Source organism: Polychytrium aggregatum (assembly GCF_025602895.1).
Source record: "Polychytrium aggregatum strain JEL109 chromosome Unknown BJ171scaffold_185, whole genome shotgun sequence".
Taxonomy (NCBI): domain Eukaryota; kingdom Fungi; phylum Chytridiomycota; class Chytridiomycetes; order Polychytriales; genus Polychytrium; species Polychytrium aggregatum.
Window position 1 is genome coordinate 34344 of NW_026516387.1, and position 26573 is coordinate 60916.

General features: G+C 55.7%; 3 non-coding genes across 3 annotated transcripts; all 3 read left to right on the forward strand.

Annotated features, from left to right (window-relative positions):
* The first annotated feature begins 23555 nt into the window (after positions 1 to 23555).
* Positions 23556 to 23628, forward strand: BJ171DRAFT_t426. Its single transcript has one exon. It is a non-coding gene; the product is annotated as a tRNA-Met (tRNA).
* Positions 23629 to 23661: 33 nt separating this feature from the next.
* Positions 23662 to 23733, forward strand: BJ171DRAFT_t427. The gene has a single exon. It is a non-coding gene; the product is annotated as a tRNA-Glu (tRNA).
* A 2-nt stretch (positions 23734 to 23735) lies between these two features.
* Positions 23736 to 23807, forward strand: BJ171DRAFT_t428. The gene has a single exon. It is a non-coding gene; the product is annotated as a tRNA-Asp (tRNA).
* Positions 23808 to 26573: the final 2766 nt, after the last annotated feature.

A 26573-nucleotide genomic window follows, 5' to 3' on the forward strand; every position in this document is an offset into this window, starting at 1 on the left:
TGTCCTCCCTGGGCGAATGCATGGTGATCTGCATCGCCATCTCGCGACCGATAAAGACGTCTCGGCGGGTCATGAGATGAATGGCCACAAGAGCGTCCTGGACAATGCCCATGACCGGCTTGTTGGACTGGGGCGACACAAACATCTCCGAGACCATCGAGAGGGTGCTGAGTTCGGCCTGGGTCGGGTAGCTGAGGCAGCTGTGAAGGTTCATCTCGTCGCCATCGAAATCGGCATTGTAGGGGCTCGTGACGGAGAGGTTGAGACGGAAGGTCTTGCCGGGCATGACCCGCACTCGGTGCCCCATCATCGACATCTTGTGGAGCGTGGGCTGGCGATTGAAGAGCACCACATCTCCATTGAGCATGTGGCGATGCACCGTCCAGCCGACACCGAGGAAGATGGGTTCCTTGCGGAAGCGGAGGTCGATGCGGGTGCCCTCGGGCGCGATGACGTACTTGGCGCCAGGGTACGCACCAGGGCCGGCATCAACAAGGCGCTGCAGCCATCCCATGTTCATGGCGGTAACCCGTTCGGGGAAGGTCATGTTGGTGGCCACCTGAAAGGGGACCCCGACTTCCTCGATCGAGATATTGGGGTCGCCGGTGATGACGGTGCGGGCTGAGAAATCGACTCGCTTGCCCATGATGTTGCCGCGGAGACGACCCTCCTTGCCCTTCAAGCGAGCCTGTGATCGAGCGAAGCGGGCGGCCGCTCTTCTGGGTGGCCACCTGCTGGCCCGAGATGCTGTTGTCAAAGTAGGTATTGACGTGATACTGAAGCAGATCGGCAAACTCGGCATAGATCTTCTCCTTCTCCCTCCTGACTCTGGGATCCTTGTACTTGTTGACTTGGTCGTTGGTGCGGATGATGTCGGCCAGCTTGATCGTGAGATCGTCCTGGGAGCTGCCGCCGTCCATCATGACGGACGGGCGAATGCATGGAGGCGGCACAACCAGCACGCTGACGAGAAACCACTCGGGACGAACGACTGCCCCGTGGCGGTCGCTCATGCCCATGCACTCGACATCGGCATCGGCAATCTTGGAGAGGATGGCGTGGGCATCTTCTCCAGTGAGCATCTGGCGGGCTTCCTTGGTGGACTGGACGGCGAGACGGCCATTGTCGTAGCGCACGCTGTAGACATGGAACCCGCAGTGATCGCAGCTGGTCTTGGTCTTGGTGTGCTTCCACAAGATCCCAAAGCGCTCCTTAGGATCGTTCTTGAGCTTGTGCGCGAGAACGCCGTTTTCGGGGGCGGCGACGTCGATGCGGATGCGGAAGCAACGGGAGCACACGATTTCGAGGATTTTCTTGAGGCGATCGATGAATCCGGTGTGGAAGACGGGCGTGGCGAGCTCGATGTGCCCGATGTGACCGCAGCACTGGATCATGTCGCTTTCGCAGGTGGCACATTTGGTCGAGCGATCAGACGTACCCATACGAGGATCGAGCAAACCGCAGGGCTTGGGTTTGCCGTCGGTGCCATACAATTCGGGGCTCGTCACATGGATGACGGAAGCGGCCTTGATCTCATCGGGCGAGAGGCTTTCAAAGACGATACTCTTGATTTCCCTGAGGGGAGGGGTGCTTGGGGCGGCGACACGGGCGCTGAACATGCTGGATTTTGCTGATGTGGTGGAAGATAGCGAGGCAAAGAAAAATCAGAGATCGAGCGCATGGCACACCCCACTTATACCTCGGTGATCGTGAGAGGGGTGGTCAACTCCGCAGGAGCCGTGAATGTCTGCTCCACGAGGTCAAAGACGTAGATCCCGCCACGAAAAGCGACGTAGATCTTGGACCCCTCGCCTGGCGGCATGTGGACGTAGCGGACCTTCAAGTCAACCTTCAATTGATGGTTGTAGATGACCCTTTTCTGCTGAGCAGTGTAGTCGTAACCCTTGATCGAGTCATAGAGGATACAATACATCACTGTGGAGTGGGTGATGAACCAGCGAGGTGCTGCGGGGAGCTCCACTCGGTAGAGCTCCGTCAGGGTCTTAGGGTCAAGCGCAAGGACTGACGTGTTGGGGTAGCACGCCTTGATGAACAGCTGATCATCCGTGTGTTGGATGTTGTTGATGCACCCGCATGAATGGTCGTATTCCACGAGCTTATCTCCGCCATTGTCTCTGTTCCCGTCGTAGCTGTCCTTGATCGCGCGGATCATGCCAGACTTGAACACTACTGCCACCAGGCCAGCCTGTGGGAAGGTGAAGATGGATACGATCGGACTCGGGCCGGGAGGGGTGAGGATGCGGCTCTTCTCGCGGCCATGTGACAAAAAGCTCCGATAGACCCGCAGTACGCCGGATTGCAAGCCCACATAGAGATCGTTGCCTTGCCCGGAGATGCAGCAGATGTTGCCGTGACAGAGGATGTTCCGGCGGTGGCGACCGTTCTCCCAAACCGAAATGTGCCCATCGGCGCTGGCGGCAACCACGTGATCACCCAGCTGCACGATACCCACGATCCAGTCCTGGTGGAACTCGCGGTACTCGCGGGTATTGATGCGAAGGGTTGCTCCCATGGCAAGATATAGGTGATCGTGTGCGGTCATGACACACTGAATCGGAATTCTGTCCATGTTGTCGGGCAGGTGTCCGAGTGGGACTGTCTCTAGGTGGCAGCAGTCATGCTTCGTTTCTTCCACGTAGGTCTTGCACATACATCCGAGAATCACCACTGCCAGATGGTCATCCTTGACGCGATTTTGCTTCACGGGGATGCGGGATGCTGTGCGATTTGGGTACTCGGACTCTTGAATGACTCTGTCGGAATTGGGTATGAATGAGAGTCGCTCCATGATATCTGCTGCGGTCGGGCGGCGGTCGGGATTCAGATCCCAGCACGGAAGTGCAACGTCCCACAGCATATTCATATTCCGAGAAGCATCTGCACCCACCGGGTTATCCGGTCGATGTCCGATACGAATGTGACGCTCGAGACTCTCAGTCCTGATGTTCTCGAATGGCACTCGTCCCTTAGATAGTAATTCGTACATGAAGCAACCAAAGGCATAGATATCGCCCGGAAAAGTAAATACGTCACCCTGTGATGCATCATTAGACAACAACTCTGGGGCACACCAGCGTAATTGCTCGTTACTGACAACGCTCTCATGGAACACAAACATGAGCTTGACCTTACCGAGGGAGTCAACCAGCATATTCTCGCTGCGGATGTTTCCATGAACAATCTTTCGTACATGGATATACGTTAGGACACTTGCGATGCAGTAGATGAAACTGAGAATCATGTCCTCAGGCCAATTGTGCGACTGCAAATAGCTCAGGATATTACCGTTGGACTTGTAGCGGGTCACGATGAAGGGTGGGTATACATCCAGGTTCCCGCCAAGGAACATCACAATGTGATCGTGGCGAAGTGAGTACCATGTGTCGAGCCATGCCTGGATCGCCTCCTGGTTCTGCTTGGTCGCGCTTTTCATGTACTTGATCACGACCTGAGCCTTACCCACCCACACACCGCGGTAGATATCGGACCGGGCAGTGGAGTAAAACGGGTTGGTATCCCGCATGACCTCGATCTGGTCGATATACCATGGCGGGTGATTTCCGCTGATGGTATGGCTCTGCTTGTTCTTGTCTCGGATGAGTTCCAGGATCTTTTGTCCAACGTCATGAAACAGGTGTTGCTGGTGAGTGGCGTTTGATGATGACATAGAATTGCTGTCCGCCTCTCCCATGGACATTTTGCTATCGGCCGCCTGAGGAGGATAATGAGACTGCTGCGCATCACCACTGCGGGGTAGAGTTTCGGATACCATATAGGTGTATGCCCGGTGATAGTCCTGCTCGTTTACCTCGGGGATGGAGTCGATGAGCTGCTTGTCCTTCAGTTGGATAAAATGATTGAGCTGGCGCTTGAGTTCCTTCATATCGCTTTCAATCACCTTCTGGTCTTGGTGGAGATCGACGGTGTATGCGAGCTGCAGGTCCTGTGTGAGAATAGTGATGCGGTTGTTGAAGTCGATGATGCAATCGTGGATGCGGTTCGCAAAGATGAAATGATAGAAGATATTGCGACTCACCAAGTCGAGAATGAAGAGCTTGATTTCCATCAGCAGGTTCTCGGTCTCCATCACTTTCTGGTGAATGCTGATCTGCAGGTCACGCTTGCACTCGTCGTTGATGGACATCCACAGACCGCGAGCACGAGCACCCAGCTGATGGCAGATCAGGGTATTGTAACGCACTTTTTGAATAATCTGGTAGATCTGAACCAGAATCTTAAGTGCGGAATCCAGTCCGGGTACTGAAGGGACCAGATTGGTAATCGAGGCAGCATCCATGTTTTGGTGAACTTTTTGTGCCAAATGTATGGATACGATAATATAAGATTTATTTCGTTTCACTGCGTTCCTCTCCATGACGCCTCACGCGCGGTACATGATCGAGTTGCCGAGGCAATCGAGAGGGAAGAAGCCCTCCTTGGAATCGTCCAAACACACGCCATAGCACCAACGATCCGTATACACCGCCAGCACCCTCACACTGGCGCCGGGTGCGAGAGACAACTCATCGTTTTCTCGAGCGTGGTAACCACGGAGGACCACCACTTTACCGAGCTTGGAAGGGTTCTTTGAGTCGAAGAATGACGTGATGGCGGAGGTAGTTGAGCCGGTGTCGGGCTCAAGCGAATTCATGGGTACGGCCTGGTCTTTGTACGATCTGGAACCCATCACATAAAATAACACCACGCCAACCAAAGCGAATACCAGCGTCAAACCCGCCACAATCAAGCCAATGGCAAGAGCAGACAACACAAGACCGGAAGGGGTCGAAGGAAAGAGCGTCTGGGTGACACCTATCTGCAGCTGGTCGATGGAGGCATTGAGGGTCTTGTCATCTCGGTATTCCTTGACGGCGCCGATCAGCCAGGTCGACAGCAACGCCGAGAGCTGTACGTAGTACGCAGTGGTGTAGGGACGCTGGATGCTGGTGTTGAGCGAAGCCACGAAGGAATCATTGGCCACTGCAAAGGGAGGGATGTACCCAAGCAGCTGGCCCCGACGCAGCGTGACGTTGGGGGAGACGATAAAGTCGAGCAGGTTGTTGAGCATCGTGGTGTTGACATAAGTCGAGTTCCGGTTGATACCCATGAACTGACCGCCAGGAACCGAGTATCCGCCGGGAAGGGGCTCGACGACAAAGTTCGCGCTGGTGCGGTTGAAATACACGGGAGACAACCAGCCACGGCTATACATCAGCGTGGTGCTCGAGTTGAATGCAACCGCACTCTGGGGCATCGTCAACGTCAACGACAGCGAATCCATCGTGTTCGACTGCACCCATTGGGCCATATACTTGGCCGCCAGGAAGATACCGTCGCGATTGAGGACGCCGGACTGGAGATCCACAACGCCGTGTCCGGTGAAATAGGCCACCATCTCGACGAGTAGGGATACACCACCCTCGGAATTCAAACCCGTAATAAAACAGGGCTTCTGGCCGACGGCATTGCAGATGCTCTCGAGATCCTCCCAGCGGGTCAGGCGAGGGATCTGACGGGTCCCACCGGCATTGCTGATATTGAGACGATGGTAGAGAACACCATAGTCCACGCTGGCTGGAGAAATTCGAGCGAGGTACTGCGCAAGACTCGTGGTCCACACCATGTCGAGATAGCTGATATCGAAGAATTGGTTTTGGTTGGTGACCAGTCCGTCGTAGACGACTTGGTAGATGTTGGCTGCCTCTCCGTTGTAGGAGCTGAGGACGGATGAGAAGACACTGACTTCACCCATGGCTGGTTGGTAGCCGGCAAAGACCGAGTCCCAGAAGGCCTTTTCGGATTGAAGGATATCGTCGCTGCGGCTGCGGATGAACACATTGACGTATTGGGTGGAGTTGGTGGCGGTCATCGTTTGTTGGATCCAGCTCTGGTTGATTGGGTCCACTCACCAACTGCGATTTTTTTCGAGCCAAAAATGCAGCAATCGACATGCTAGCTCCCGAACAACGCGACTTCCTGTGCAAACCCCTGATTTCCAAGATCACACCTCGGATCTACATGGGGAACCTGGGAGGTGCCAAAGATTTCGAAGGCTTATTGAAAAAGGGTATCACGACGGTCGTTAACTGCACCAAGAGCGAAAAGAACATGTTCTTTCCGGGAGCATTCGACTACATACACATACCCGTAGGCGACAGCCAGCGGCGCGTCGACCAGGACATCATGAAGTATGGCATCTACGAGCTGATTCAGTACTTTTGCGAGAACCCAAAGTCTGTGTTGTTTGTCCACTGTGCCGAAGGGATCAGTCGCTCCGCCACAGTCGTGCTGATGCTGCTCGCAGAATTCTATGTCTGCGGGCGAATGGATGCACTGCGTTTCCTTCAAAGCAAGCGATCATGTGTGTTCTTCAACGCCACACAATTCAATTTCCTCCCCGTGATCAACTCACCGGATTTCCCAGTCTTCAATAAGCGGTGCCTCAAGGCCAATGAGCCACTGACACCCTATTGATTCGCCGCGAACCAGCTCTGTTGGCCCTGTTGGATCTGGCTGTGGCGTTGTGAGTTGTGCTTCTGGGCGTGGAGGGCACCGGGAGGGAAGTAGTACTTGAAAACTTTGTCGTGTGTTCTGTATGGATGGCTGGGTTGGTGCTGACTGCGCTGCATCTGGGCATTGGCCTGCACACCGTCCTTGACGTGCGACGTCCAAGACTTGTGGGGGCCCAGGGACGATGCGATGCTCTGGAGGGCCTGCTTGTACTGCTCGTTGCTGTGGGCACCGGTCATGGAATAGAGGGCGCTGTCAATCTCACAAGCGGGTTCGTAGTTGGTCAACCAGCGGCCATCGCGGTAAATGGGGAGATGCGGAGTGGCGCTCATGATTAAGGCGGGGTCGGTTTGTGTTTGGCTTTGGACGAGATTTTTTTTGCGTACCACAGCGCTTGCAGATAAGCATCGGCGAGATCGTCCTTCTTGGCTGTGTTCTGGAAGGACCACAGCCACTTTTCATCCTCCTGGGTTTCTTCCAGAGCCTTGAGGGCCTGCTGGACGGCACACGCCTTGCGCTGTGAATACGTCACAAGGTCTTCCTTGGGTACGCCCAGATCCTTGAATTTGCTCCTGGCGGCGGTGATGACGAGCCGTGGCTCTTTCGAGTGAGCCCCATAGCGGTGCACAAAGTAGCTCATCAGGAAATGGTTGATAGCGCAGGTCTTGTTGTTGCTGGCGGGCTGGGACTCGAGGACGATATGGGTCAGGGGAGGTGTGTCAGCGAGCTCCAGGTCCAGCAAATGTTTCAGATTCGAGCATACCCCAACGGGGTCCCAAGTGCGGCCGGAGCACACATCCAGCTTGCGCCAGCTAAAGATCTTGCGGGTCGTGGGGTGCAGCGTGCACAGTGCGAGATTGCGCAAGCCAGCGTCGATGGAGAGAATCATGTCGATCACGGGGTACAGGTACTTACAGGACCCGTGATAAAAAAGTCAATCGCCAATCCCTCCATCACTCACTGGACTCGCTGTCGTCCTTGATTCCGGCGGCCTCACGAGCGCGGATGCGGGTCGTCGATCGCGCCTTCTTGACAATGTATTCGTCTTCCTTCCAGTCACTGGTGAGAGGATAGGCATCGCCGTTGATGACGATCAAAGGGGGGTCGATATCGTCAAACATCACCTGCAGAGCCTGCTCCATATGCAACGGGTCATGCTCCAGGTTCACCACCCTATACGGGATCTCATTGTGATGCAGCCACTGGCGAGCCTCGTCGGCCTCAAAGTCATGCACATGTGCAAACAGAACCACCTTCATTTTGCTGGTCAGCTTGTCAAAGGCCTTCTCGGCGACCTTCATCACGGTGTCGTAATCCTTGGTGCCCTCGACGACTCGGCGGAGCCGGTGGTTGCTGTTGTCAGAGATGGCACCACCCGAGCTCGCGGCGGCACTGGTCTTTTTGGTGAGCTTGGAGACAGAGAGCCGATTCCCGCCGCTGACGTGATCCGTGACGATCGAGGGACGGACGACGCAGATCTCCTCTCCATCGGCAATGTCCTTTGTGGCGTAGAGGATGCACGCGGTCGAGTAAGATGACACGGTGTACTCGGCATTGGCCTTGCTGGTGCTGTCGGTGAGCCTGGGCAAGAAATCGACAGAGAAGTTGTCATGGTCGTGGGTGTAAGTCCATTCGCCCCGATAAGGGCAATCGAACGAGTGGCCAAGCCTCTGCATCAGGGCCGCACCATCGGCGGTCAAAATGTACTCACCCTTCTTGAAGACCCGTTTCGTGTCCTTGTCGCTCTCGGTAGCGGCGGCGTAGAGACGCATGGAGTCGGGGGATTTGCCATCTGCGCGCAAATGCAAAACGCTCTTCAGATGATCGCTGCAAAAGGACGCCCCGTGAATCGCATCTTCGTCACAGAAGGTACCGTCCTCGAAGAGGATCTGGCAGTAGTAATCGGGCCATCCGTCCTCATTCGTTGAAGCCCCACCCGGGCGGCGTTTGGAGGATGATGATCTCTTGGGCATGATCGCTGCTCGGCACTGTGCTGAAGTATTTGATGGAAAAAAAATCGGAAAAGTGCGGGATGGCATCATCAGCAAGCCTCGAGAGACTCGGGGCAAGTCGCCCCAGCCAGCAGAGCCCCATGGAAGGTGTGTCGAGAGCAGATCACTCCCACCCAGCGACGAGTCTGCGGAATATGAGGCAGCCAGCGCAAGGCCAGCCAGTACGTGTACAGCCCGCACCATGCACACCAATCACCCACACACCCACACCACCCTCTCCATCACTGTGGTGTCTGTGAATATCCAAATGACTCGGAAGTGACTCGGAAGAGACCTATCGAGTGGTCGTAAGAGACTCGGAAGAGGAATTTTTCATGGAGTGTGATAATATTATCATTCAACACTGAAAACATGGAGAGAATACCAGCGCGGAACTCACTCGGAAGTGATTTGGAAGAGAATATGGAGTGAGAAGCTCTTTTGGGGCCGGTTGGGGGTACTGGGGAAGAAAAACAAAATTTTCAAGAAAAAAAAAGATATTCCCGGCCGGGAAGGATTTGGGGCCCACCCACCCATTCATGGAGTGGACTCGGAAGAGACTCGGAAGTGAGGCTCACTCGATAAACATGGAGTGGGGCAAAAAACTCGTAAGAGACTCGGAAGTGAAACATCGTCACCCGTGAGTGGGTCGGAAGAGACTCGGAAGTGGAAATCCGTCGCCTGTGAGTGGGCTGGAAGAGACTCAGAAGAGAACCATGCCCCTCTCCATCTCAACCAGAAGCACTCGTCTTTGCCCCCCTCAAATCCTTCAAATGCTCCTTCGTGGGCTCATACTGGGGCAAAAGCCTCATGGTGGCACGCAGTACTCCCATCGCACAGCATGAGTGGTCAGTGGCGAAGGTCCTGGGCTCGTCCGTGATAGATCTGAAGCGCCTGATGAGCAATCCAAGCAACGCCATACCCCACTCGCTGCTGGCGACCTTGTCTTCGATGTCGTCCGCCAATCGGATCTCGTTGGTGGCCGTGGGTGTCCCGCCGGATCCGGTGATGATCACGCGATCCAAATGAATAACGGCGACTCTGCGAAAGACGGTATCCGTCCCATCGACTGACTTGATCTTCAGTGGACCATCGTCATCGACCGACACGAGGGTCTTGTACTTGGCCATTCGCATGTTCACAGGTGCTTTTCGTGGGTCTCGACGAGGCATTGTGTCTTTTGTGGCCAATTCAAGAAGCGTGCCTTGTCCAATCGTCCACTTGCTCTGGAAGCCTTCCCCAATGGCCAGGGCAGCGTGTGAATTGGCTATCATGTTGAGAAGTGTGGTGACCCCATCACCACGAGTCCTCTTGCTGTGGCGCAGTAGCTCGCCGGGGAACGACATCGCCATGTCCCCCAATGCATTCCTGATGAGACGCAGGAGCAGATGTTTGCCGCTGGTTTTTGCATGGCCTGCGATGAAGAGGGTGAACTTGTCCGGCTTGGAGCTGAAATTGATACACATGGAGAGGAAATCGAGAAGGTACTCGACCACGCCCCTGTCGTTGTTGGTGATCGCCAAGAGAAACTCCCAGATCTCACGATCGACAGAGCTGGGGAACAAGAGGTCATGGGAAAAGTCGTATGGCAGCGTGACACAAAAGCCATCACTGGGCTTTGAGTACCTCGACACCATGTTCGTGAGATCCAGAGTTGCATTGTTTTTGAAGTTTGCGACATCCGAGGCGCTATCGAAGACGGATTCGAACCACGACTTGGTTCTGTCATTATGGACGCCATGCTTGTGCCATGCAGCACAGCGTTTGGCAAAGATTGGGGTCGACTCGATGATCTTGGATGCGGCCTTGCATGCATCCCGGGCATGGGGGAGAACGTCGAGGCGCTGGCGATACAGCTCGAGTGTGGAGTGAGCGAAATGCTGGAAGGCACCATCTGGGTTGGTAAGCAAAGACATGAACGCCTTCTGGCGGGGCTCCTTCTTCCAGACACCATCTGAGAAGTACCACATCTTCCCATCTTTCAGGGTGCAGTGGGGCTCGAAGAACACGGGCTCTGACTCGATCTTCATGAGCATGGCGGGAATGGTGTAGATGCTGTGCCCCAAGACGACCAGCTTGATCAGGTCGTTCGTCTCAGGATCGGGGTGCACCACGACACCATCCACACGCGCAAAGTCATCGAGGATGATTGCAGCCATGACGAGTACACTGAGACAGACCCAATACAAAACCCAGGTGAATCCAGCGCACTTTCCCGGATGCGCAGCCCGCTCCATCACCACCACTCACTCACACACCCATCCCACCCTCTCCATCACTGTGGTGTCTGTGAATATCCAAATGACTCGGAAGTGACTCGGAAGAGACCTATCGAGTGGTTGTAACGTCCACTACTGGGACGTTGGGGCAAGACGGGGAGGGAGGGGGTACAAGACAAGACAGGACGGGGCAGAACAGGGCGGTGCTAGGCTACTCTAGCGGACGGGTGAGCTCGGGGAGCACTTACGTTTATTCACGATAAAACCGAACTCCAGACAAACGGGGGGGAACGGGGGCAACCCGCAGGTATACCCTGCGGTGGCCTGCCTGCGGTGCGTGAAAACGCAAAGCGCAGCACAGGTCACGACCCACTGCGCCGCGCAGTACGCGCAGTACGCGCAGCACAGCGTCGGAGATACCATCTCCTACACTCCCACACTTAAGAAGGCTTCCTGCGAGGAGCCCTGCGTGTGCTCTTTATTTGGGGCTCCTCGAGGTGTTTACCGTATTTACTCAGCTCCTCGGGTGCATGGGACAAGTCCTCCAGTGTTTGCCATGTGTTGCCCGAGTGTGGGTAACCAACCCACTTGACATAAAACCGAAGTGACCCATCAGCCACTTTCTTGTGCCTCACGATCCTTTCGACTTCATATTCTTGAGTATAGTATTGTCCGAGGTCGTCTTCCAGTGGTGCGTCGTCCGGGACACCTTCGTCGGCGTCGGGGAACTGTGCTGGACTGCGGGTCGTGTGGCGACGCAGCTTGGACACATGGAAGACAGGATGGAGCTTGCTTCCAGGTGGCAAGTCCAACAGGTAGTTGAGGGGACTGGGTCGGGCCGCTATCTTGAACGGTCCTCGGTACTTGGGCAACAACTTCTTTGACTGGGCTTCGGGGACCTTGATGTTGTCGGCGTCCAGGTAGACAAGGTCTCCAACTTCAAAGGAGACATCCTGGTGTCGGCGGTCGTAGTACTTCGCCATCACTTGTTGCGCATCCGTGAGCGCGTCGGCGATCATCTTGTGTCGGACTTGATGATCTTTGACAAAGGCACTTGGTTTGGGAGGCAATCCAGCCGTGGACTCGGTCAGTGTCAAGGAGGTGGGAACATCAGGCTGGAATCCGTAGAGCGCCTCAAAGGGGCTCAAGCCAGTTGTGCTCGACTTGGCGGTGTTGTATGCAAACTCTGCATGACTCAGCTGTATGTCCCAGTCGTCTTGGCTGGTCGAGGCGTATGTCCTCAGGTATTGCTCGAGGGTGCGGATCGTCCGCTCGGACTGTCCATCCGTTTGTTGGTGGTGCGAGGTTGACATGTTCAGCTTGGTGCCGAGATGGTCGAACAGACTTGTCCAAAACAAGGAGGTGAATCGGGGGTCTCGATCACTGACGATGGACTTTGGGAGGCCGTGGTGCTTGAACACATGCTTGAAGAACAGCAGTGCAAGGTCAGGCGCGGAGCATGTCGTCTGGCACGGCACAAAGTGTGCCATCTTGCTGAACCTGTCGACAAAGACAGCGATTGCATCGTGGTCCAACTTGGTCGTCGGTAGATGCGTGATGAGATCCATGGACATGCTGGTCCAGGGGCGGTCGGGAACAGGCAGGGGTTGCAGCAATCCTTGCTCTCGGGTCGTGCGTGACTTGACCATCTTGCAGGTATGGCAGGACTCGATGTACTTCTCGACGGTGCGCTTCATTCCAGGCCAGTATGCGACTTTGGCCAGTCGGTCGTATGTCTTCTCGACTCCAAAGTGTCCAGCGAGGGGCGAGTCGTGGACCTCTTGGAGCAACTTGGTCTTCAACGACGGAATGTCCGGCACACAGACACGGCTGTCCTTCTTCAGGAGGAGCAGGCCATCACGCACTGTGTACTCGGATGATTCGTCGTCCTTGGGGAGCTTAGACACCTTTCGGAACAGTTCTCCGAACTGTTTGTCGTTGGCGATGTTGTCTCGGACAACATCCAGCATCGTGTTGTCGACACTGACAGTCGACTCGTACAGTGACGCCAATTGGTAGTCGGGGCGTCGGGACAGTGCGTCAGGCACCACATTGAGTTTGCCTTTCTGGTATACAACCTCGTAGTTGTACTCGGCGAGGAACTCCATCCATCGCGCTTGGCGTCGGCTCAGGTTCTTCTTGGTGTCGAGGTAACGCAGTGACTGGTGGTCCGTCACAATCTTGAAGGGCTTGGCGGTACCGTGGAGGTACACTCGGAACTTCTGCAGCGCGTAGATGATCGCAAGCTGCTCCTTCTCGTGCACGGGATAGTTGATCTCGTGTTGGGACAGTTTGCGCGACTCGAAGGCAACGGGCCTTCCCTCCTGCATCAAAACAGCTCCCACCGCAAAGTCGGAGGCGTCGGTGTGCACGGAGACATCCGTGTTCGGGTCGAACACAGCGAGGACAGGAGCGTTCGTCAAGGCGTGCTTGAGGGTCTCGAACGCTTGGCGTTGTGGGTGGTCCCACACGAAGGGGCACTCTTTGCGGAGTAGGTCTGTGAGTGGACCGGCAGTGCGCGCCAGATCGGGGATGAATCGGCGGTAGTAGTTGACGAGACCGAGAAACGACTGCACGTCAGAGACGCATGCGAGCGGCGGCCACTCGACCACAGACTTGACCTTGGCGGGGTCGACTTCGATTCCTCTTCCTGAGACAACGTGTCCCAGGAACGGGACTTGATTCTTGAAGAACTCACACTTGGACAGTTTGGCATACAACTTGTGCTCGCGTAGCTTGGCCAGCACGCGGGCGACATGACCTTCATGGGTCGCTTCATCCTTGCTGTACACAAGGATATCATCCAGGTACACGATGACAGAGTTGTCGAGCTCTTGGCGGAACACATCGTTCATCAGCTGCATGAACGTGGCAGGTGCGTTCGTCAATCCGAACGGCAGCACTAGGAACTCGTACAGTCCGTAGCGAGTCCTGAAGGCGGTCTTGTGGACATCATCCTCGTGGATGCGGATCTGATGGTAGCCTGAGCGGAGGTCTATCTTGCTAAAGACCTTTGCTCCACTCAGACGATCCATCAACTCGTCGATCCTGGGCAACGGGTAGGTGTTCTTGATGGTCTGTTTGTTTAGTGCGCGATAGTCGACGCACATCCTGAGATCACCTTCTTTCTTCTTGACAAAGAGCACTGGTGCACCATACGGTGACTGGCTCGGGCGGATGAACCCATGGGCGAGGAGGTCATCCAACTGGCGCTTGAGTTCGTCCATCTCCGTCAGCGACAGTTGGTACGTCGGTCTTGACGGAGGCGACGAGCCTGGTTCGATGTCGATGCGATGATCGACGGTGCGTTGGGGTGGCAGGCATTGTGGCAACTGGTCGGGGAATACGTCCTTGTACTCGTCGAGCAGCTTGGTCACCACAGGCGGGGGACCGGGACCGGCTTGGTCGGTGTCGTCGACCTCACGCACGACACAGAGGAACGACGTGTCCTTCTTGATCAGCCTCTTGAATTGCATGGCTGAGAGGAGAGGTGGCATGTTGGGTGAGGCCATGTGTAGGAGATGGTATCTCCGACGCTGTGCTGCGCGTACTGCGCGTACTGCGCGGCGCAGTGGGTCGTGACCTGTGCTGCGCTTTGCGTTTTCACGCACCGCAGGCAGGCCACCGCAGGGTATACCTGCGGGTTGCCCCCGTTCCCCCCGTTTGTCTGGAGTTCGGTTTTATCGTGAATAAACGTAAGTGCTCCCCGAGCTCACCCGTCCGCTAGAGTAGCCTAGCACCGCCCTGTTCTGCCCCGTCCTGTCTTGTCTTGTACCCCCTCCCTCCCCGTCTTGCCCCAACGTCCCAGTAGTGGACGTTACATGGTAGCATCGGAAATCCTCGTCTTGTTTTCGTCCTGTTTGTCCTCTTTCTAGATCCTCAAGCTGGATCCCGCCTCTCTTGCCGACCGACTCTCCTCTCTGTCCCTGGAGCCTGCCCCTGCCATGAGCAACCCCCGCCCACTTCCGGAAGCCTTCCTCAAGACCTTCCGTGCCCCAGTGTTTACTGGGAAGAGCCGCTCCTCCTCGGTGGAGGACTGGCTGCAGCAACTCGAGGACTACCTCGATGCTGCCCAAGTCGCCCCCACCCACCACATCGTCGCCGCCAAGCTCTGCTTAAAGGACCAGGCGTACCGTTGGTACCGCCGCCAAGGGTTCGACGAGCAGAGCGAAGGTGTGTTTGACGACTTCAAGGACCGCCTCCGTCGCCGCTTCGGCAGCCCCAATGCTGAACTCATTGCCCGTGACAAGCTATACTCTCTCGTGCAGCGTGGTTCTGCGACCCGCTACATCGAGGAGTTTGAAGACCTCTCCTCCCAGATTGAGGAGCTGGGCTCTGCTGATGCGATGTACCTCTTCCAGAAGGGCCTCAAGCCCAAGATCAGAGAGTACATCGCCAGCAACCCTGATGCCCGCAAGTCCCTGGACGTGATGATGGACGTTGCCGAGAACCTCGACAACGTCCAGTACCATGGCCGCCAGTTCTACCCGCAGCTGGCAGGCGGCCATCGGTCTCATCACGTCCCAGCCCGTCCGCCTCGCCCGGCCCCGCCCGCAAGACCCATGCCTGAGCCCATGGACGTTGACGTCAACGCCATGGAGGCTCGTGGCCCTCCCCGCTCCCGGTTCCAGCAAGCTGCCACTGTCTCCCCCAAGGACAGACAGAAGCAGGAGGACCTCCGCCATGGTTCCTGCTTCTTCTGTCACCGACCGGGACACCAGGCCAAGGAGTGCCCCATGAAGTCGGGAAACGGCCGACCCTACTAGGTGGCTCTGGAGCCCTAGTAGGAGACCAACGCCGTGGATTGCTCAATGCAGTCCACGCGTCTCCAGAGGAAGTTCACCTCGCCCCCTCCCCCGAAGGAGAAACAAACCAAGTGTTGTGCGTCGTGCGAGAGGTGCATGGTGGCGCAAGCCGCCTGCCTCTCCACGAACGTGAAGAGAAAACCAAAATTGAAAACCAAAACAAAAAAGAAAATCAAGAACCCTTGAGGGACAGGACCGCCTGTGCCCTCACCCCTGTCAAGTCGTGTGTGTCGGATGCTTCCGACATGTGTCCGCAAGCCGTGGACGTCGTGTGCAATGGCGTGCTGACGCCGCAGGCCCCCGCAATGGCCGAACCCTATCCAAAATGTCCGAGTGGCCGTGATGAAGCCAACCAAGACCAAGTGTCGCCCGTTCCCCCAAGTCAAGTCATGGTGCAGGAGGCTGTGCAGGAGGACCATGAAGAGTCCCTGCTGTACCTCCCTGCCACCGTCCAAGGTCACACCGTCCGAATGATGGTGGACTCTGGAGCAAGCTGCAACTTTGTCAGCAGACGCTTGCTCCAGGAGCTCAACATACATGCAACCAAGAAGAAGTCGCCGATGAGTGTGGCGCTTGCAGACGATCGTGTGCAGCAGTGCACACACCAAGTGGTCCTGCGAGTGGCCCTCCATCCCAAGTACCATCCTGTCCTGTTGTTCCAAGTGATCGACACCAAGTTCGATGCCATCCTCGGCATGAGCTGGCTTGCTCGTGCCGAGCCGACTCCAGTCGTCGACTGGAAAGGCCGCACTGTCCGTGTTGGCCCTGACATTGTCCTGCAGGGCATGGCCTCACCCAACATGCCACCTCTCCTCTCAGCCATGCAATTCAAGAGGCTGATCAAGAAGGACACGTCGTTCCTCTGTGTCGTGCGTGAGGTCGACGACACCGACCAAGCCGGTCCCGGTCCCCCGCCTGTGGTGACCAAGCTGCTCGACGAGTACAAGGACGTATTCCCCGACCAGTTGCCACAATGCCTGCCACCCCAACGCACCGTCGATCATCGCATCGACATCGAACCAGGCTCGTCGCCTCCGTCAAGACCGACGTACCAACTGTCGCTGACGGAGATGGACGAACTCAAGCGCCAGTTGGATGACCTCCTCGCCCATGGGTTCATCCGCCCGAGCCAGTCACCGTATGGTGCACCAGTGCTCTTTGTCAAGAAGAAAGAAGGTGATCTCAGGATGTGCGTCGACTATCGCGCACTAAACAAACAGACCATCAAGAACACCTACCCGTTGCCCAGGATCGACGAGTTGATGGATCGTCTGAGTGGAGCAAAGGTCTTTAGCAAGATAGACCTCCGCTCAGGCTACCATCAGATCCGCATCCACGAGGATGATGTCCACAAGACCGCCTTCAGGACTCGCTACGGACTGTACGAGTTCCTAGTGCTGCCGTTCGGATTGACGAACGCACCTGCCACGTTCATGCAGCTGATGAACGATGTGTTCCGCCAAGAGCTCGACAACTCTGTCATCGTGTACCTGGATGATATCCTTGTGTACAGCAAGGATGAAGCGACCCATGAAGGTCATGTCGCCCGCGTGCTGGCCAAGCTACGCGAGCACAAGTTGTATGCCAAACTGTCCAAGTGTGAGTTCTTCAAGAATCAAGTCCCGTTCCTGGGACACGTTGTCTCAGGAAGAGGAATCGAAGTCGACCCCGCCAAGGTCAAGTCTGTGGTCGAGTGGCCGCCGCTCGCATGCGTCTCTGACGTGCAGTCGTTTCTCGGTCTCGTCAACTACTACCGCCGATTCATCCCCGATCTGGCGCGCACTGCCGGTCCACTCACAGACCTACTCCGCAAAGAGTGCCCCTTCGTGTGGGACCACCCACAACGCCAAGCGTTCGAGACCCTCAAGCACGCCTTGACGAACGCTCCTGTCCTCGCTGTGTTCGACCCGAACACGGATGTCTCCGTGCACACCGACGCCTCCGACTTTGCGGTGGGAGCTGTTTTGATGCAGGAGGGAAGGCCCGTTGCCTTCGAGTCGCGCAAACTGTCCCAACACGAGATCAACTATCCCGTGCACGAGAAGGAGCAGCTTGCGATCATCTACGCGCTGCAGAAGTTCCGAGTGTACCTCCACGGTACCGCCAAGCCCTTCAAGATTGTGACGGACCACCAGTCACTGCGTTACCTCGACACCAAGAAGAACCTGAGCCGACGCCAAGCGCGATGGATGGAGTTCCTCGCCGAGTACAACTACGAGGTTGTATACCAGAAAGGCAAACTCAATGTGGTGCCTGACGCACTGTCCCGACGCCCCGACTACCAATTGGCGTCACTGTACGAGTCGACTGTCAGTGTCGACAACACGATGCTGGATGTTGTCCGAGACAACATCGCCAACGACAAACAGTTCGGAGAACTGTTCCGAAAGGTGTCTAAGCTCCCCAAGGACGACGAATCATCCGAGTACACAGTGCGTGATGGCCTGCTCCTCCTGAAGAAGGACAGCCGTGTCTGTGTGCCGGACATTCCGTCGTTGAAGACCAAGTTGCTCCAAGAGGTCCACGACTCGCCCCTCGCTGGACACTTTGGAGTCGAGAAGACATACGACCGACTGGCCAAAGTCGCATACTGGCCTGGAATGAAGCGCACCGTCGAGAAGTACATCGAGTCCTGCCATACCTGCAAGATGGTCAAGTCACGCACGACCCGAGAGCAAGGATTGCTGCAACCCCTGCCTGTTCCCGACCGCCCCTGGACCAGCATGTCCATGGATCTCATCACGCATCTACCGACGACCAAGTTGGACCACGATGCAATCGCTGTCTTTGTCGACAGGTTCAGCAAGATGGCACACTTTGTGCCGTGCCAGACGACATGCTCCGCGCCTGACCTTGCACTGCTGTTCTTCAAGCATGTGTTCAAGCACCACGGCCTCCCAAAGTCCATCGTCAGTGATCGAGACCCCCGATTCACCTCCTTGTTTTGGACAAGTCTGTTCGACCATCTCGGCACCAAGCTGAACATGTCAACCTCGCACCACCAACAAACGGATGGACAGTCCGAGCGGACGATCCGCACCCTCGAGCAATACCTGAGGACATACGCCTCGACCAGCCAAGACGACTGGGACATACAGCTGAGTCATGCAGAGTTTGCATACAACACCGCCAAGTCGAGCACAACTGGCTTGAGCCCCTTTGAGGCGCTCTACGGATTCCAGCCTGATGTTCCCACCTCCTTGACACTGACCGAGTCCACGGCTGGATTGCCTCCCAAACCAAGTGCCTTTGTCAAAGATCATCAAGTCCGACACAAGATGATCGCCGACGCGCTCACGGATGCGCAACAAGTGATGGCGAAGTACTACGACCGCCGACACCAGGATGTCTCCTTTGAAGTTGGAGACCTTGTCTACCTGGACGCCGACAACATCAAGGTCCCCGAAGCCCAGTCAAAGAAGTTGTTGCCCAAGTACCGAGGACCGTTCAAGATAGCGGCCCGACCCAGTCCCCTCAACTACCTGTTGGACTTGCCACCTGGAAGCAAGCTCCATCCTGTCTTCCATGTGTCCAAGCTGCGTCGCCACACGACCCGCAGTCCAGCACAGTTCCCCGACGCCGACGAAGGTGTCCCGGACGACGCACCACTGGAAGACGACCTCGGACAATACTATACTCAAGAATATGAAGTCGAAAGGATCGTGAGGCACAAGAAAGTGGCTGATGGGTCACTTCGGTTTTATGTCAAGTGGGTTGGTTACCCACACTCGGGCAACACATGGCAAACACTGGAGGACTTGTCCCATGCACCCGAGGAGCTGAGTAAATACGGTAAACACCTCGAGGAGCCCCAAATAAAGAGCACACGCAGGGCTCCTCGCAGGAAGCCTTCTTAAGTGTGGGAGTGTAGGAGATGGTATCTCCGACGCTGTGCTGCGCGTACTGCGCGTACTGCGCGGCGCAGTGGGTCGTGACCTGTGCTGCGCTTTGCGTTTTCACGCACCGCAGGCAGGCCACCGCAGGGTATACCTGCGGGTTGCCCCCGTTCCCCCCGTTTGTCTGGAGTTCGGTTTTATCGTGAATAAACGTAAGTGCTCCCCGAGCTCACCCGTCCGCTAGAGTAGCCTAGCACCGCCCTGTTCTGCCCCGTCCTGTCTTGTCTTGTACCCCCTCCCTCCCCGTCTTGCCCCAACGTCCCAGTAGTGGACGTTACACCATGCCCTGCAGGACAATGTCAGGGCCAACACGGACAGTGCGGCCTTTCCAGTCGACGACTGGAGTCGGCTCGGCACGAGCAAGCCAGCTCATGCCGAGGATGGCATCGAACTTGGTGTCGATCACTTGGAACAACAGGACAGGATGGTACTTGGGATGGAGGGCCACTCGCAGGACCACTTGGTGTGTGCACTGCTGCACACGATCGTCTGCAAGCGCCACACTCATCGGCGACTTCTTCTTGGTTGCATGTATGTTGAGCTCCTGGAGCAAGCGTCTGCTGACAAAGTTGCAGCTTGCTCCAGAGTCCACCATCATTCGGACGGTGTGACCTTGGACGGTGGCAGGGAGGTACAGCAGGGACTCTTCATGGTCCTCCTGCACAGCCTCCTGCACCATGACTTGACTTGGGGGAACGGGCGACACTTGGTCTTGGTTGGCTTCATCACGGCCACTCGGACATTTTGGATAGGGTTCGGCCATTGCGGGGGCCTGCGGCGTCAGCACGCCATTGCACACGACGTCCACGGCTTGCGGACACATGTCGGAAGCATCCGACACACACGACTTGACAGGGGTGAGGGCACAGGCGGTCCTGTCCCTCAAGGGTTCTTGATTTTCTTTTTTGTTTTGGTTTTCAATTTTGGTTTTCTCTTCACGTTCGTGGAGAGGCAGGCGGCTTGCGCCACCATGCACCTCTCGCACGACGCACAACACTTGGTTTGTTTCTCCTTCGGGGGAGGGGGCGAGGTGAACTTCCTCTGGAGACGCGTGGACTGCATTGAGCAATCCACGGCGTTGGTCTCCTACTAGGGCTCCAGAGCCACCTAGTAGGGTCGGCCGTTTCCCGACTTCATGGGGCACTCCTTGGCCTGGTGTCCCGGTCGGTGACAGAAGAAGCAGGAACCATGGCGGAGGTCCTCCTGCTTCTGTCTGTCCTTGGGGGAGACAGTGGCAGCTTGCTGGAACCGGGAGCGGGGAGGGCCACGAGCCTCCATGGCGTTGACGTCAACGTCCATGGGCTCAGGCATGGGTCTTGCGGGCGGGGCCGGGCGAGGCGGACGGGCTGGGACGTGATGAGACCGATGGCCGCCTGCCAGCTGCGGGTAGAACTGGCGGCCATGGTACTGGACGTTGTCGAGGTTCTCGGCAACGTCCATCATCACGTCCAGGGACTTGCGGGCATCAGGGTTGCTGGCGATGTACTCTCTGATCTTGGGCTTGAGGCCCTTCTGGAAGAGGTACATCGCATCAGCAGAGCCCAGCTCCTCAATCTGGGAGGAGAGGTCTTCAAACTCCTCGATGTAGCGGGTCACAGAACCACGCTGCACGAGAGAGTATAGCTTGTCACGGGCAATGAGTTCAGCATTGGGGCTGCCGAAGCGGCGACGGAGGCGGTCCTTGAAGTCGTCAAACACACCTTCGCTCTGCTCGTCGAACCCTTGGCGGCGGTACCAACGGTACGCCTGGTCCTTTAAGCAGAGCTTGGCGGCGACGATGTGGTGGGTGGGGGCGACTTGGGCAGCATCGAGGTAGTCCTCGAGTTGCTGCAGCCAGTCCTCCACCGAGGAGGAGCGGCTCTTCCCAGTAAACACTGGGGCACGGAAGGTCTTGAGGAAGGCTTCCGGAAGTGGGCGGGGGTTGCTCATGGCAGGGGCAGGCTCCAGGGACAGAGAGGAGAGTCGGTCGGCAAGAGAGGCGGGATCCAGCTTGAGGATCTAGAAAGAGGACAAACAGGACGAAAACAAGACGAGGATTTCCGATGCTACCATGTAACGTCCACTACTGGGACGTTGGGGCAAGACGGGGAGGGAGGGGGTACAAGACAAGACAGGACGGGGCAGAACAGGGCGGTGCTAGGCTACTCTAGCGGACGGGTGAGCTCGGGGAGCACTTACGTTTATTCACGATAAAACCGAACTCCAGACAAACGGGGGGGAACGGGGGCAACCCGCAGGTATACCCTGCGGTGGCCTGCCTGCGGTGCGTGAAAACGCAAAGCGCAGCACAGGTCACGACCCACTGCGCCGCGCAGTACGCGCAGTACGCGCAGCACAGCGTCGGAGATACCATCTCCTACAGCGACCTTTCGGGTCGCCACAGTGCGGGGCGCCGGGCTGAGGTTCTGTTAGAGTCCAAAGGGGACTCAACGGCAAAAGAAGAAGTGAGCTCGAAGTGAGCTCAGGGAAGGCAAGGGTAAAGTCCGAAGTGGACTCGGAGAGGGAGCGAGGGAAGCAAAGATCCGTTCAAGATAAGACTAGTCTCGAAATGAGACGTGAGGAACACTCAGAGAATAAAGTAGAAGGCACTTTATTTAGTCCTATTTTGAACGCTGAGGTTCGACTACACATCGCGGGGGTCAGGCTATTTATAGACAAGTCCGGACTTGGCAGCGAAGGGCGGCCAAGGGAGGGAAAAGTGGGCGATCGAGCAGGGCGAAGGGGGCGATGCACGAACGAGGGCCGAGAAGGACCACCGAGACGGGCAGAGAACCAAAGCGAGAGAGGCGCAAGCAAAAGCGAAGCACCTGGCAGGAGAAACGTGCAAAAGTGAAGCAATGTGACTCAACATCCAAGAAGCGGATTGGTCAAGTATAAGGTTGGGGCAAATGCATGCGAGATGAACAAGAGATCGGGGCGGTCAGGCAGGTCATGAGTCAGCGGTGGGGGGACACATGACCGGCAGCCGAATTGCAACCAATCGCAGCAAGGCGCGTGCACAAACAAACCGGCGCGTGCGAAGAAGACAAAGGAAGTGGAGCAGCGCGGGAAAACGGAAGTGCGGAAGGAGCGGAAAAGACAGGCAAAAGGCGGAAAATTGGAGGGGAACTGCAAGGCTACACACAAACAAACAGAAAGGCAAAAGAACAGCCAAGTGGGCAGTCAAAGTGGAGAACAAGCAGGAGCTATCCCTAACACTCCACCCCTCTCGCCCACTTTCGCCCTTCGGTTTCCCTCTTGGCTATAAAGCCCCTCCTTTCTTGCACCCATTTTGTATCTTCAGTTCGAACAACACTTGTTGTTATCTGATAAGTCGTAATATAGCTTATCGTTGTTCGCCAAGCACCTGGTCGTCCAGTGTCGTTGCTTGTCGTGGTCCTCACATCATCTAGTGACAGTTTGAAATCTACAGCTGCGACCTTCATGTCTATATGTGTGCTGAAAATACCTATGGATTATTTAGTCAAGCTCCAAGTGTCGTGCGTGGAGGGTTGGGGGATTGTTACCCACGAAAGACATTGGGCTTGCATTGTCATCCAACACCACCATGACATCCAGCCAGATCATTGGTCTGCTGTGTAGAATTCGTTTGCGTCTGGTGCATCATACTTTTCGCCTTTCTTGTTCAGTGATGAGGTGGCCTTGCAGGTGCTCGAGCCAGTTTTGGGAGTGCGTCGATTGCAAGTTGATATGCGTGATGCTTTCATGGATTGTTGCGGGTTGCCAATACTTCATGAGGATGGCATTGGCCTGGAAAAATTCCAACATATGTTTTCTATTCATAGAAAATTTGAAACTCTTGACTCTGGATTTTCCGCGCGCTCCGTCAGGTTTGGGAGAGGGATTTCAACCCGCCAGAGGGGCAATCCTCTGGCTTGGGTGACTAATTTCACCGGCATCGATGTGGTCAGAATTGGGTCTTCTTGCCATTTTCAAGCGCCTGCAATAGACATCAAATTTCATGGAGTCTTATTGTATATATCAGAAAAAGGGAGGGCCATCATCTTCTTAACAGACAACGGATCGCTAGTTCGAGAAAAAAGAAAGGGCAGATTTTGATAAGAATCAGTTGCAATGATGGAATGGGACATTTTTAGATCAAGGCGGCAAGGAGGATGGGTAGCGCAGTCGGCAGCGCGTGGGTCTCATAATCCCAAGGCCGCGAGTTCGATTCTCGCCTCGTCCAGATTCTGAATGTATGGGCATCCCAGCATCAAAATCCGCATTGGTCCAGTGGCTAGGATTTCTCGCTCTCACCGAGACGGCCGGGGTTCGATTCCCCGATGCGGAAAATCCCAAATAGTATAGTGGCTAGTACTCCCGCCTGTCACGCGGGCGACCAGGGTTCGATTCCCTGTTTGGGAGTTTCTTTTTTTGTTCTGGCTGCGACACGACCAAGGTGTAACGAACAGGCGAAGGAGATCCTATTACTGGGCGGTCGATGTAATGGAGCGATGCACAAATGGACAACAGACAAGCACGAATTGTATTGACAAGCAGAAGATACAGTGGCTTCCAAAAGTGTTCGAATGTTTTGGATGTTTGACTTTCACGGTCCGTATTTCAGTCAGTTTCCATCCACCTTTGTAATAGGAGCCAGTATTCCGATAAGAAGACCCCCCCGTGCCCCAGGGCAGGGCGGTGTGGAGCCTTTTTATTCTCGATTGCCACACGCTGCGTCGTGTCCGCAGGCGTTCACTACTGCGCACCGATTTCCATTTTGATCGAGCTGCCCATGTCACACCCCCCCTAAATTTTTGATATCAAATTTCATACAAATCAATTACATAAACCCCAGACTCCTTTTCCTTCCAATATCTCTCGATCAGGTCGTCTGCGATTTCTGACTCGTTTTCCCATGTTGCCTCCTCAAGAGGGTACCCTTCCCAGAGGACCAAGTACTGTTGCTTCCTCCGAAACTTCCTATCATTCAGCAACTTCTCTACACGAAAAACATCGTCGTCTTCCACTGCAGGTGGTCGCGTGTGCGTTGGCCTTGATGGAAATTCGCCAGAGGTATCCGTTACCTTGGTTAACAGTCGTCGATGGAAAGTCGGATGGATATGGCTCAGGGTTGGCGGAAGGGCGAGGGTATGGTTTAGTCCGTCAACCCCAACTGTGAGGGACCACCATGCCTGTGAGGGAATGTCCCGCGGATGGACATGACGCGACTGCTCATGGCGCCATGATCATGCGATGTCTCCGATCACACCATCGATTACACCATCTCCCACACCTCAACACACACCCCAGCCCTGGGCCCTGCTCTCTCACGCCCCCTACCCGATCCCAAAGATAAATGACCCTCGCCAGAACCCCCTCATTGAACGGGGAACCCCCCGACCCTTGACGAACGACCACAGAATAAACTTCTCATTGCTCACCTTGCTCGACCCTCGTCGCCATGGACCCTGACACCAACTATTTTGAAAGGTCCCAAACGTCGCGGAACGATTTGATCTGGCCGAGATTTGAAAGCATCCAAATTGATCCCTTCTCTCTCCAGAAGGACCATATCTCCAACCCTCAGGGTCTCCCCCTCCCGGCGGTTCATGTCGCTGTAATGCTTTTGGCGTTCCTGAGCTTGTTTCATTTGCTCGGTGGCGATGTGTTTCGTTGCTTCCAAACTCTTTAACAGATCCCATTCGTTCTTCTCTGGGCTTGAAGTGTCCTGGAAGGTTCGGGGATGGAACCCAAAGGCGAGGAAGAAGGGTGAAAACCCTGTCGACGTCTGGAGGGCGTCGCTGTGTCCGAACTCTAAGAGATGGACGACCTCATCCCAATTATCGCCCTTGTAATTCGCGAACGGAATGAGCCTCTGTTTCAGGTCTTTGACGGTCGCCTCTGCCTGACCGTTCGCTTGTTGGTGTCGTGAGGTCGTCAATTTCTGTGATATTCCTAACGTTGCAATGACCTTGGACCAGAATCTTGATGTAAACAATGGATCTCGATCGGAAATCAACTCTTCTGGAAGACCAAAGGTCGTGAACCAATTCCGAATGAATAAATGGGCTATATCATCGGCCGTAGACTTGGATGTACATGGAACAAATCTAACGAACTTTGTAAGCCTGTCCACCAGGATGAGGCGTTTGTCGTTCCCCTTTTTCAATATTGGCATGAACGCAAAATCCATCGATACTGAGTTGAATCGCTCCTTCGGTATTGGCAAGGGGTGTAGCAATCCATCCGAGACATGATTTCTGTCATGAACACCCTCTGCCTTTGCCCTCTTCCTTCCTTTACCCTTGCCCTCTCCTTTCTGTTTGCCTGCCTTAGTGCTTTCCCTTCCTTCTGTTTGTTTGTTTCCCGCGCTGTGCTGCCTTGTTGTCTTCCCGCCAGCACGCGCGCTGTCTGTGTTCCGTTCCCGCTTCCTTGCTGTTGGTCATGGGTTACGCCCACGACGCCGCCTCGACGCCGCCTGACGCCTTGGCGCCGCCATGCCGCCGCCACTGACGTCCGCTGACTCACGGATCCCGAGTCCACGGCCGCCACCTGCTTCGCTCGCTGCTCTTCGCCCTCCCCGCCGCTGCTTCGCTCCTGCCCCTCGCTCTGCAGCGTCGATCCTTGGCGCTCGCATAAATAGCCCTCCCACCAGCCTCTGTCTTTTGCCTTCGTCTTGCCACTTTGTATTTTAAGCATCCTAAGCCTTGGATCTAGAATAAAACTTTGGCTTTACACTTGACACTCTGTGTCCCAGTCCAGTCCCCGCTCCTCTCCCTACGTTCGAGTCTTGCATTAGGACTCTTGCGCACTTCCCTGCTTGCCCCGTTGTCCAGTCTTGACAATTTCTCGGTTTCGACTTCTGGCATTCCAGACACCCTGCAACGTAACGGGATACATCCGTTCTCATTGCCGGCCACCAAAAGTTCCTGGAGACCTTTTCTAAAGTCCTGATCTGACCGAGGTGTCCGGCGATCGCGGTGTCATGATTTTCTCTGAGGACTGCTGTCCTAAGCGGCTCCATTTTCGGTACATACAACTGATCGTGGTCGTGATAGATGTTAGGAACCGGGAGCAAGGTCGAGACTGCGACGGGGCAAGGTACTGAAGAGTGATGATCTTGTATTAAGAAGAATAAGGAGATTATTCACTGGAGGTGGTGTATTGTAGGAGATGGTATCTCCGACG